The 13,148-nt window shown below is 33.9% G+C and overlaps 1 protein-coding gene and 1 non-coding gene across 6 annotated transcripts in view; both read right to left on the bottom strand.

The window, feature by feature from the left end:
* SEMA3A (semaphorin 3A) overlaps positions 1-13,148 on the bottom strand; it is a 695,593-nt gene that overhangs the window by 110,639 nt on the left and 571,806 nt on the right. The window lies entirely within an intron of this gene.
* Positions 5,731-5,803, bottom strand: TRNAD-AUC (transfer RNA aspartic acid (anticodon AUC)). The gene has a single exon. It is a non-coding gene; the product is annotated as a tRNA-Asp (tRNA).

The raw sequence follows: 13,148 nt of genomic DNA, 5'->3' as shown, positions 1-13,148 counted from the left end.
CATTTCTGCATAACTTTGTACATTCCACGAAAATTCTGAAGTTGGAATTGTAGTCAACCCACAGTCTACTCTCTGAGAATATTAGTGAATTAATGTTTTACATATGCCAAATGCATACTGTTCACACAGAAGAAACAAGGCATTTAAGGAGAGACCAGGGAACCCTGCTCCCTGTCAAACTGGGAACCTCTGAAGTACCTGATTGTTAAGCAGGTTATGTCATCTCCTGCCAATTAAATCCTCATGGAGGAAGATGAAAGGCAGTTCTTTGACTAAAATAGAATCTGCCTTTATCCTCAGAGAGCTTTCATTCGAAACTCAAACAATGGAGCTCAGTTTTCTGGTGATGCTACCTTCAGTTATTATCCTTTTAATGTTAGTATGGATGTATTTCTGCTGTAGCCTCCCCCTTGTCTCCTCTGCCCTCTCACTTTAAAACCCCTACTTTCCTAAACTGTCAGGAAGAGCTGCTGCCGAACACTACACTGCTTATTATATTTATTGCTTCCTTTGTGTTAGTCTTCAGGAGAGAAATGTAGACTTCAATATAAATGTTATGTTATGAGTGACAGCACTCACAGAATCTTTTTAAGTGTCGTCCTTCATTCAGAGCACTGAAGTCCACAAAGAATTTCTATTCTATTTTAAACAAAGAGCCCAAAATAAAAAAGTAATAGATTTATCATTATATTGTTGTTACTATTATTACATAATAAACTCCATGGGTAGCTCAATCTGTTTCATCAAAATGGATTTTGAGGCATATTACTTCATTCCTTCCTTCTCTTAGTCCCCCTTTCCTCCTTTTCTTCCTTCAAGTTCAGTCATGTGTATCCTCCAACTACCTCTTTCCTGACTTGCTACATAAAAGCTATAACAGCAAAGTAACTTTCAATTGCACATCAAACGTTACTGTGAAAATTTTACTTAAATCTGTTCTCTACTTAGGGTTATATGCATATGAGGGATAAAACAATTATACCAACAACAACAAAAAAAATCAAAAGTGCCAAAATTTGAGCATAGTTGTATGTTAATCAGTATGGATTATTCCTGACATGAAAATGATGATACATGTCAAATTTGTAAAATGGCTTATACTGAAATATGGAGTACCCACATTTTTAAAAGAGATTATTTGGAGTCATTCAAGGGTCCAAGCTGGCTGGTGATCTTTATTTCAGGTCCTCATTCTGATTTGCGCTCTGTGGCTTTTTGCACAAAAGAAACACAAGACTAATTAACCCTTGAGAGATGAAGAAATGATCCTTAGCTGATCAGAGTTTATGAAGTGCAAATATATATCCTCTTTCAGACAAATTTCTCTAATCCCTATTATGGGACTATTATAATATATGCACTATTTATTTGTCTGCCTTTTCACCTGTATTGCTATGAGAGTATATATAATAGTATTATCTACAATACAAGGGAAGTGAGGAAAAACTGCTCTAAGGAAGTAACACTTGAGTTGAGATTTGAAGGATGAGATGAATTTATGAAAGTAAATATCCGGGGGAAGATTCATTCAAGAAATAGACACAGTAAGTGCAAAGACCTAGAGGAAAAGAAACCAGGAATATAAAGGAACAGAAAGAAGAAAAGGGACTCCAGAGTGTTAGGAGAGGGTAAGGGAAGAGTGGTCCAAATAAGGATGCTGAAACAGGAAGGACCAAGACCAAAAAGTAGATTTCCCTAGTTGCTAGGATTAAAAGGAGGCAAGAAAACATCTTTAAACAGAGGTGATAGGCTACAGCTTGCTTTCCAAGAAGACTGGTCTGGCTTCAGTGTGATAACCTGATTGGCCAGGCCAAGTGGTGGTGAGCAGCAGGGAGGGAGCAGGATCTGAGTTAACAGTATTATTTTACCAAGTGGAACCATATGTCATGGTGACTTTATACATTTTGCCTGGTGCCCAGCAGAGAAGTCTACTTAGTCTATTACATACAGACATGATCTTACAGGCAAATATATTTTTGTATTTCCTAAATACTTTCTCACAAGTCTAAGATCATGGCTTCTTGCCACTTTTTTTTTGCCCATGATTCACCTTCTCTCTGACCTCAAATGTGGCTTGCTTCCCTGAACTTAAATATGTACATTTGTAATAGCTTTCTTTTTATTTATTTTTTTATTTTAAAGAAACTGTGAATAATTAAAGGTTAAGGCTCTTATGTCATTATTTTACCCATGTGTATTTCAGAATATTCTTATGCATATATAGTGATGGATGTGTCTACGAGAGAATGTCACATACGGACATGTCATCTACCAGACATAAGGTTGGAAACAGCTGTTGTAACAGAGTGCTAGAAAATACTAACTCACATGATAGCGAAATCTATACTTGCAACAGCATGCAATACAAATCATAAAAAAGAAAGAATGCCACTACCACCACCACCATTACCACCATCACCTTTTGCGATCCAAAAACTCACAAGCCTGAAAGTCACCCAAATTTGTAAAGTTCTGAGAAATTATTTCTGCTTTGGATATTTGCAACAGTTGAGTGATGGACAATACCCAGGCAAGTTCTATCCCGTATGGAACAGATCCATTCAAAACAATCACTTTTTCCACAACAGACATTTATTTCCTTAAGTTACATGGAAACAGACTAAAGTCTATATTTACAAATATATGTTCAGCCAGTTTAAACTGACTTGTATTCCTTATTTTACACCTTTACAATCTTGTCTAAGATAATGCCATCACTATGGATATAAACACACACATATATATATAATATATAGCTTTATGTATAAAAGTTGTATACCTATGTGCTATACATAATATGTGTATATTTCCAATTGAAAACATTTATAGAGAATTCACTACAGGACTTACACTTTAAATATAAATCGAACTGCATTTATTTTAATATCTTTTTTTCTAAATCAGACTTTACTCTTTGGACCTATTGAGGTCTGTGACTATAAATAACTTTGTTTCTGCATTCTTTTCCTTTTCTCATGCTCTGTGTCAACACTCAATTGGTCTCCACCCTGTTCATTAAACCCTTTTTCTAACAGATGTTGCTTTTTTCCTCCTTGTACTCTTTCATGTTACCCAGGAGAGATCAAAGGGTTTAGTCATTCTTGTCCATTGTATGCAGAGGTGTGTGGGTGAAATGTTGCATGATTCTGATGTTCACTGTGTTCAGGCTGCCTTCTCAATGTTTCAATTATTTTCTTTGATAATATTTGATATGTGTTGACTGCTTCAACTAATAGAAATCATCCTTAATCTAGCTACTTTTATGAGAACAAAGGGAAATAAAGTAAAATACTGAAACAACATTCAAATTTTATCTATTCTGAAGAGACAACTGACTCATTTCAATAAGGAAATATTATTTTTGTGAAAGTAATCATATACTTTTCCCTGAAATTACATTACATAGTTCATAATCATATTATGAATGCATGGAGAAAGAATGTAAAATACAACTATATTTTAAAAGTATTTATCTGATATTACTTACATACTCATTTTATTTTAATTACAAAAAAACCTTATAAAAGCTTGATGTAAGTGAAAAATTGTGTCCTTTACGTCCTCTTCTGAGTTTGCGAGTGAAAGCAGTAGAATGAAATGGAAAGAATTCTAAGCTGGCTATCAGAACCGAGTTTAAGTTCAGCTTTTACCATTAAGTAGCCGTGGAATTTGAGAATACTGTTTAAGTGGTCTGAGTTTAGACTTCCTATATTATGAAATGAAGGCTAGGAATTAGAGGAGCTATATAGAAACTACTTGCTATGTATTTTATAAACATGTATTTTTAAGCAAGTATTTGTGGAAATTCTGGTCACAGTTTAACTCTGGACACATTTTTTTTTAAAGTAAGAAAGGTATCAGATACTTCTGAGCTTTGTGCTCAGGATGTTAGGCTTTAGAAGTCGTGCGAGTATCTAATTTTCCAACTTAAATTTCTGTACTAAAATCTTTCAGATCAAAATATTTTTCTTAGCAGCATAGTTGAAAAATACTTTTAATTTCTGTTTTAGAAGATTATTAAACTTTTTTAGACTTGGTAAGTATAAGGTAGAAAAGTAAGTGGGATTATATTTTTTGTCATTCATCTGGCAAACATACCATTTTATTTTTTAATTTCACCTGAAGTTGATTTTAATCAAGAGACTGGAAACTACTGATTGCTTCTGATGCACTTTATGAATAAGGAAATTTATCTGGATGTTTGCATGATAAAAATGGAAATATTTTGCTTACCACTTGCATATTTTTTCCCAGTCTTCTGTCAGATAAGTTATTACACTTTATTCTAGAAAAAACATTTTTACGTATGTCTAAGAGATTATGCAAACTTAGCATGAATCCTTAAAAATTCCATATTGTTGTTGCAAAAATGTGATTCAATGTCAAGGTAGTACCTAGGACTGCTATCTGGCATGACATAATACAAAGAATAGGTGTTCCTCCCTACAAATCTTACATTTGCTTCCAAGATTTAGGCCAGCAAAGGGCAAGTCAATGTGGGACACTAAACATCCATCCTTTCCAGGTTAAGTAATTTAAATATGAGGTAAGACAGCTACTAAATGCCAACAAAAGATAAATCAAGAGAAGAAAAGTTTGCCAGGATAAAAGCACTTAAAAGGAGCTTGAACCCTGGCATGTATACAAAACCCCATTTGCAATACTAGAAAGATCCAGACTTTTAGCCTCTGTATAAAGCTTTGTGATAATCTCAAGTGAGGTAACTCAAAATAGAAGCTAGCCTCGTAGTTCTTAATCACTAGCCTATTATTTTAAAGTATATATCCATAATGCATACAGATAAGTAATTTTCATCACAAGAAAAATCCTGAGGTATAAAAATGTTGAGGAAACCAGTTTAATGTCATTTCAGTGGCAGCAAAAGTCACACAATGAATCAGTGACAGACCTGTGAATTGATTTTAGATCCCATTAGACTCCCTTTTTAACCACTCAGCAATTCCTGAGATTGCTTTCAGTGACCAAAGATGCACAATGGAATTAAAATGGCAGGCTGGAAAATAAAAATAAAATAAAAATGGAAAGTAGTCGTTCTATGCGGTTTGATTTCTGACAATTTGAAACAATATATTTCCTGCATGTCAACACAGAAATCTCAAAACTGTACTAAGGTACTAATATCAAATTTTCTATCATTTATATAGGAATAGATTTAAATTGCTAAAGTATATGAGCAAAACATGCAAAGATTATAGAAATAATTGGGTTAAGTGAAAGTTGAAGCCTATGTCATTCAATTTTTTTAGGCAATGATTAAAACATGTCCCTTTACATACATAAATATTTATCCAAATAATTTGTTCTAGCTGGAAATTCTAAAAACTCATAAGTATAAAATTAATTTTAGGTAAAAATATAGTTTTTTCCCAAACCTATTAACAATTCAATATCTTCACAGGCAGGGATAGTTTGATAAGGTCTATTTACATTAAAGAAAATGAAATTAAGATGGCCAATTTTCTGTTATTTGATCATTTGTATGCCATATAAAATTAAGTATTTTCTATTTATTAGAGAACCTAGAATTCTACATATACAAATATCCAGACTCTTCTGTGTTCTTGAAATATTACATGATCAAAATATTGAGAAAGAGTAAAAGGGCATGTTTCATTGCTAAAATTAGTCTTTTTTGTTTTTTAATTTATTTTTGATTTGTTTTTACTTTTTAGGGGATGGGTAATTAGGTTTTTATTTATTTATTTTTAATGGAAGTACTGGGAATTGAACCCTGGACCTCGTGCAAGATAAGCACATGCTCTACCACTGAGCTATACCCTCCAGCTTTGCTAAACTTACTTTGAATGAGAGTTGGGAAAATCATTAATTTTTTAAAAACATTTTAAGAAATCTAGTTCAAATATATTTCTATTAATGCTATAGATTCTGATTTTCCCCCTTAGGTAAAAAAGAATTACAACTCTCTTTGATTGTAAAACATATTACCACTCTCCTGTGTGTTAAAGTAGAAGTATCAGTTGGCCAGTTTTGTTTATTTTTGCTGAATATTTTTATTATATGGAGAGGGGATTAGTAGAAACAGAAAGTAACTGTTTCATGCTATCCTAGCTCATTGTCATTTCACCAAGCTGACAGCACAAAGAACTTAATGCTTCTTTCAAGAACATTCCTAAAAATGCAAGTTGTAATTCATTTTGCTTGCTATTCAATGTTTTGAGCATGTTTAGTCCTGAGTATTAATGAACACATAGTGCGTATTATTGAATATGGCAGGATTTCCTTCTTTATTAAGGCCTAATCATATTCCGTTGTATTTAACACCACACATTTTCTTTATCCAGTCATCTGTTTATGGACATTTAGGTTGTTTCCACATCTTAGCTATTACGGATAAAGTTGCAATGAACCTGAAGTATAGTATGCTAGGTAAAATAAGCTAGTCACAGAAGGGCAAATGCTGCATGACTCTCCTTACATGAGGAATCTAAAACAGTCAGACTCACAGAGTCAGAGAGCAGAATGGTGGCTGCCAGGGGGTGGAGGTAGGGAAATGGGGAGTTGCTGCTCAATGGGTATAAACTTTCAGTTATACGAGATGAGTAAGCTCTAGAGACCAGATGCACCACACCACACCACGCCTATAGTTAACAATACTGAATTGTGCCCTTAAGTTGTAAAGAGAGTAGATCCTGTGCTAAGAATTCTGATCACAATTTAAAAAGCTAATTTTAAAAAAACACATGGGACAGTATCCTACCAATGAAGTATAACTGGCACAATGTTAGACCATATTTATGTCACTAGAAAGACCATATGTTATGATAGTTACGACAACAAATTTACCAGTTGTATAAAGATTGGTAGGTTGTTGAACCCCTCTGAGACTTCGTTTCATAAATTGAAAAATGGAGATTACAGCTCCATCACAGACTTATGTTATCAAATGCTATAATCATAAAGCCACCAAATATGCCTACAATGATAGTCATTAACAGTAATAAAAATAATGAAAAAATCATGGAGAGTAGTTATAAAAGGAGGGAAATGTGGCAGAATAACAAGGGCTAAAATGAGTATATCATTTCCATAAAAATTTCACAAAATCACCGTAAGCTGTAATACAGTAATGAAATTAAAATTAAAACATCATTTAAAAATCAGTTCCTGAGTACTATATATCTTATTTTTTTTCACTCAGTTGTTTTTTTATTTTTATTTTTTAAACAAAGTGTGTTTGAATGCATTCACATATGCATTACACAAAATAGCATTGTCTGCATTTACAAATGTGGAGAAACCATGTTTTAGTGATACAGTATGGTGAGAAATTCACATAACTTCGCATATCAGAGCCTAATGTTTTATGTACAACATAAATTCAGCTTATTTGTAGACTTAGGAGTAAAAAACGAGTGTGCATAAGTCACAATACACTACAAAACATGCTTACCTAACTACCATAAAAGAATTGAGAAACCATTTTTTCCCTGGGGAGTTTAAAGAGTATTATCAGCTCAGTTATTTTATCTAGTGGTTTATGAGATTTAGATGCTGTTTTGATTTCTTGTTACTTGTTATGAGAATTTTAAATATTACTCAGTATCTTTCACTCAGTATCAGTCCAGGTTATCATCATGTGACACTACTCATCCTATGCTATAATCTTGAAATAGATCGATCCCCTGCAAAACACATTTCCACCAAAAATATGTTTCAAAACCAGTCATAGCAATATTAGTAGTTTTTCCTAAAATCTTGTACAGCTCTTGATTAGCTTCCCCAAACCAAACTTGATCCTAATTTTCCAGCCTCCTTTTTTGAAAATCACTGAGCACTGTGCACACAGTGATACTTGTCATTTCCCCAGTGGCCTTTAATGTCTCTGTCTTTGTATTCTTCTTTCTGGTCTTAAAATAATGGATCTTCCACATCCATCAATACTTCACCCATTTTTCAAAATCTAGCTTATCATCTTGTTCAAACCAGATACACATTAAGAATTTTTGAAATAAAAAATAAACGCAGGACAAAATCCCTGACTTAATTCCTAAATCAGAATTCATGATTTCCCCCTTCTCTTCCCCTGCACGGGGCTGGCACTTCCTTTTAAAGGGGCAGGCTCTTGACTGAGACATAAACCACTAAACAGCATGACTGCCTCAGGTCCATTACAAAATACCATGGAAACCTTAATTTTCTCATCAATAAGATGAAGATAATGAAGAGTACCGAACTCATCAGATTCTGTGAAGACTGCGTGAGGTAATACATGTGAAGCTGCTATTACAGAGCATAATTATTGCTCAGTAACTACCAGTTATTGAGAGTATAGTTGTTACTATTACTGATGTTTTCACCTATGTTGAAGTTTATGTTTATGCATATGTTAGCCCTTTGAGGGCAGATATTTGTGTTTAAATTCCTCATCATTACTACTAGAACCTTGTTTAGGAAAAACATTTCCTGTGTTTTTATTGAAGTTTATTTTATCTCTACTGAATACAAATTTCTTCTAAAAACAAATTGCTTCCAAGATCACTTGGGCATTGACTGTAGCAGTTGAACAGAATTGCTGCTACAAATCTGAAGAAGCCTAGATATAAATGTTAAGCCTCCATTATCTCCTAGTAGTCCATCAAATCTGTTTTATAAATAAAACCTTGATTCTAGAAGTTCTGGTTTTTTCTATGTCTTTCGTTTTCACCTCAATGCTATTCTCATCACCTCATGCTGATTCTCAGCACCAACCTTTGCTATTTCTGTTTCTCCAGTTCACATTCTGTCCAAATTGACCACCTGTGCTAAGCCTGGAGCAGCTGAGAGCCATGAGGAACCTGGACCAGAGGCCATTATACAAGGTCAGGTGAGTGTCCTCAGATGTGAACACAGGGAAGAGGTGACACTATCTGCTTAAAAACTACCACAAGGTAGTATCTTCTTAGTGTGCCATCAGGTATCCTACATCATATATTTTCTAATAGTAGCTAAATTTATAAAATTATAAAGCCAAGTATAGGTTCTTCCTGTTTAAAGCTAAGTACCAACAAAACTAGAAAGCAAATGCAATTGAAATTAGCAACAGCAATGCAATGCAACACTACTATTTTTGTGTATCCTGAAAGTAAATACCTTCTTGCAATAGGGACATTGTTCTAGTGACCAGAAGCTACTGTCTGGGGTTAGCAAGTCTGCCCCCTCTGTGTTCTGGGGTAATTTAGTTCTCTAACTACTTTTCTCTGTTTGAACCACAGCAAGTTCTTCCTTCACACTGGCCCACTCTGACCTCACTTTGGCTTTTACTTGGCAGGAAGAGAATATTTACATACCAAGTAAACCTTTGTTTCCTTTTCAATAGCCCAAGAAAATTAAAGGTATATTCTTGGCACTCACATGATCTTAAGCCTTAAGCAAGCAAAAGCACTAAAATCTTAAGATTTTACATGATTATGAGGTAGTTATCCAAATAATTTAGAATGTACTTATATCGCTTTTTCAGGTTATCATCAGAGTGAACCATTATGATTTAAAACAAATTTACAAGATAATGTGCTGATGCTTATTTGAAACACACTATAAAAGGAATCAAATATATTCTGATTTGTGGAAATTTAGTCTAAGTTTATTCTGCTTCTTTCCAAAGTTTCAAATATATCAAACTAACACCTTCCTTCTCATCTGTATATGAAAGCTGTATTTCCAATACCTTAACCTTTGGTTCCAAATGAAGTAGTTTAGGCAGGATGACAAAGAGATAGAGAAGAAAAACAGAACTAGAGTTCAAAGGCAAAGAAAGGGTCATGACAGAAGGAGGAAAACAGAAGAGAAGATGAAAACAGCACAAACGTGAGCAGGCAATGGGGTTTACAACTACTCTTTGTGTTTTGTGTGAAATGTGATATTGATAATAAGCAAATTAAAGCTTTTATGGATAGAAACTTCTTCTTAAAAGAGATAATACAGGGAATCAGTGCAATCAATCAAAAAGTGCACAGTAGAAGACAGGTTGAGGAATACACAGCTCCAGTGATAGATTAGCTCCAGTAAATATAAGGTCTTTGATCCAAACCAACTATTAGTAGTTCACGAGGAAAAGAAAAAATAGATTGGTTAATGTATTGTTTGCAATATAGTTCTATGGATACTTCAGTATTTTAATAGGTAATTGACAATGCCACCACTGCACCAATACAGCCTTAGGAAAACTGTTTTCAATTTTGTCCAAATTTTTTTCTTGCACTAGGTGAACCAGACCTGACAAAACATGAAACTAAATACACTGAAAGTTAAGAACTCAGTGGTGACGTTTCCATTTTTTCCTGTCACTGTTCTTGGAAATAAAAAGTGGTTAAATACTATGAAGGGGAAAATGTTGTACAATTAAACCAAGTAAGTGTAGAAGGTAAAAGAGTATTAAAAGTTATCTCATAACTATGGTTTTCACAACAAATATTTAGAGCAAACAAGTCAAAATATAAAATACTGATTTAAAACATTTTAAATAAGGTACAGGTGATGCTGGTTTGGATTTTTGGTTCTCTTTCTTTCTTTCACCATTTGTGAATTTTTTTTCTAGACTTGTTTCTAATGACTTAGGTCCCCCAACTACCTCAGTTGGCTACTAGTTCTATTAATTTTGAGAAACAGTCTTATTGATAATATTTAAAGTTTAGAATGTGAATAGCTTATGGAAAATGTACTGGTGAGCTGTTAAGATCACTCAGAATTTATAAACTGATCCTTTTCCTCAAATACAAACAGCACAGCATTTTAAAATTTAATTTGCTATAAAAATGGTGGTATTGTTTATTCAGCATGATAACTTGTATGGTGTGCCTTCCAACATGATTCAAGTACTGACAGATTGGGAAAGAAGAACCTAGAAATCAATATAGTCTTGCTATAACCACATTTGGCTTAGGTTGGCAGTGCCAATGAGGGACACACTGCCTCTGGTGGAAATTAGGAGGCCAAGAAGAAATAACCAAGGAATCTTGACTTTTCCCACTTACATTAGTCTACTACAGAGTAAATCCAGACTCCAACATATGATCTAAGAAAGATGTAAAGATGGAACTCACCCAAAAGCAACTCCTCATTGTTTTACTAAGAAATCTAAACTCCTCAGCGTTACCATCTTCTCTTAGAAATAAACTTGGGCTTTATTGGACTAACGGACATAATACATTGAGCAAGATAATTCAATTAGAAGAGGTTAGGTTAGATGTATAAATTAGTCAACAGATCACTAGCTACCACTTAAGTAGCATTTTGGCCCTGGAGACTGTTACTAAGAGCATCTAATTCAAAGTTTTACATAAAAGTAAAACATATTCTCGGAGGAAGGGAAGAATCAGACAAAACATTTTATTTTATATCTTGATATATTAATTGTCATTGTAGAAATGACCTCAGAGATAGCCATTAAGCTTCACTGCATTTCTTAATGTCCCTCTGGTTCTATCATAAATTGAGATCATGACATTCTGAGAGTATTTACAGAGTTAATATTTTCCAGTTTTCATCTGGGTCCATCTTTCTTTAGATTTCTTTCCCAGTACCTAGAGGAGGCCCATTTGGAATTTGAGAAAATATCCAGACTTCTTCGAAAAGCTATACTCCTCCTAAATTCATTCATTTTTTTATTAACAGATGTAAATTGGAAGGGAAATACCATAAGTATAAGCCTTTTGGGAATATTCTGTCTCGTAAGGATGACTTACACTTTTCATTTCAATGGCATGGATGCTGAGAGCTTAAACTCAAAACTCATCTGTACTCTAGCTCTGAATCATTCCTTTCATGAACTCTGCGTGCATTTTTATGATAAACACACACATGTGTATGAAGTATGTGACCTCACTGGCAGTTATCTGCAGTGTCAAGTACTATTGGAGGATACCCAAGAATTGATTGACACACATCTTATAGAACTGGAATTAATTAATAGGTCTAGCAATTCCCAATTGTACTACAGGAAACAGAAAATCTGTTTAATACAGCAATCAATGACATACTGTGTGTGGTCATATGGCATTCACTCTACAGCAAGAGGAGGTTTTGGAATACAATATTCGGGAGTTTTAATATTGGTATTTAAAAGTTAAAAAAATAAAATAAGGTCTATTTTAACAACTAGAGACTAAACAAGGTTGTTGTTGTTGTTGTTGTTTTACAAACTGTTCATCATTTAAAAGGAACTGTTAATTTCCTCCTACAAGATCTAAAGCTATTAAATAATGAAAGGAGTACTGCTTTGTTTCAAAAGTGGTGTCTTTACTTCTGTGGCATCCAGCCACCTGGAATGATAAGTCCAAAAATTCTAACAATGGGTTTCAACAATCATGGGATCTCAATGTTAAGACAAAGTTATTTTAAAGGAAAAGCACTGCAAAGAAAAAACTGGATGCTAAAATGTCTGGGAAGTCATGATAAAAGCAAAAAACAAAATGTCTTTTTCTGCATGATAAAATTATTCATAATATGTAAAGGCTGAATAGAAATTTAAAAAGGAAACTATTTCATTATTGTATTCAGTGCGGGGCAGGAAACAGCAAAATATACAGGCTACTTCTAAAGCAGAATATAGGAGAAAGATTTGTCTTGGTTCTGTCTGAGAATCCATCCTTGTAAATGAAAGTTACTAAATTCAAACTTTGTGAGAACTTATCAACTCTAATCCAACAATCCTGGCCTCGGTCCTGATTACTATTTTATTTCTTACTCTTCCAATCTTTCCATTACTATCATTCTCTTCCTAACTGCATGAAGCACCTATTGTCTCTTTTCCTCAACTTAAAAAAACAGCATAACTGTTTAAATCAGAGTGTAGTTTTTTAAGTACCAATATAGATCAATTTAAAGCAGATTCTCTCTTAAGGCAGCTTAAGCATTGAATATTAAATTTTATATTGTCTAGACAAGCTATCTTGATAATATCTTTTCCAGGATTTCCTATATTGACTGTCTAGACTGTTCCAAATTTCCCCTGGTAACTACATAATCATCCCCACTCTGATCCCCAAAACAGCCTGGAACAGCATCTCCCCCATATACAGTCTCCACACAAATCAAAATCACTGAGCTTCTGAAGAAGGACTTCTCTCAAAGGTTGTAAGTTTCAGAGTTTCAGGAAAATACTTGTATGCCAATATCCCACCTTAAGGAGA

The sequence above is a fragment of the Vicugna pacos genome, chromosome 7, assembly GCF_048564905.1.
Source record: "Vicugna pacos chromosome 7, VicPac4, whole genome shotgun sequence".
In the NCBI taxonomy this organism is placed as follows: domain Eukaryota; kingdom Metazoa; phylum Chordata; class Mammalia; order Artiodactyla; family Camelidae; genus Vicugna; species Vicugna pacos.
This window is presented reverse-complemented; position numbering and strand designations above follow the sequence as displayed.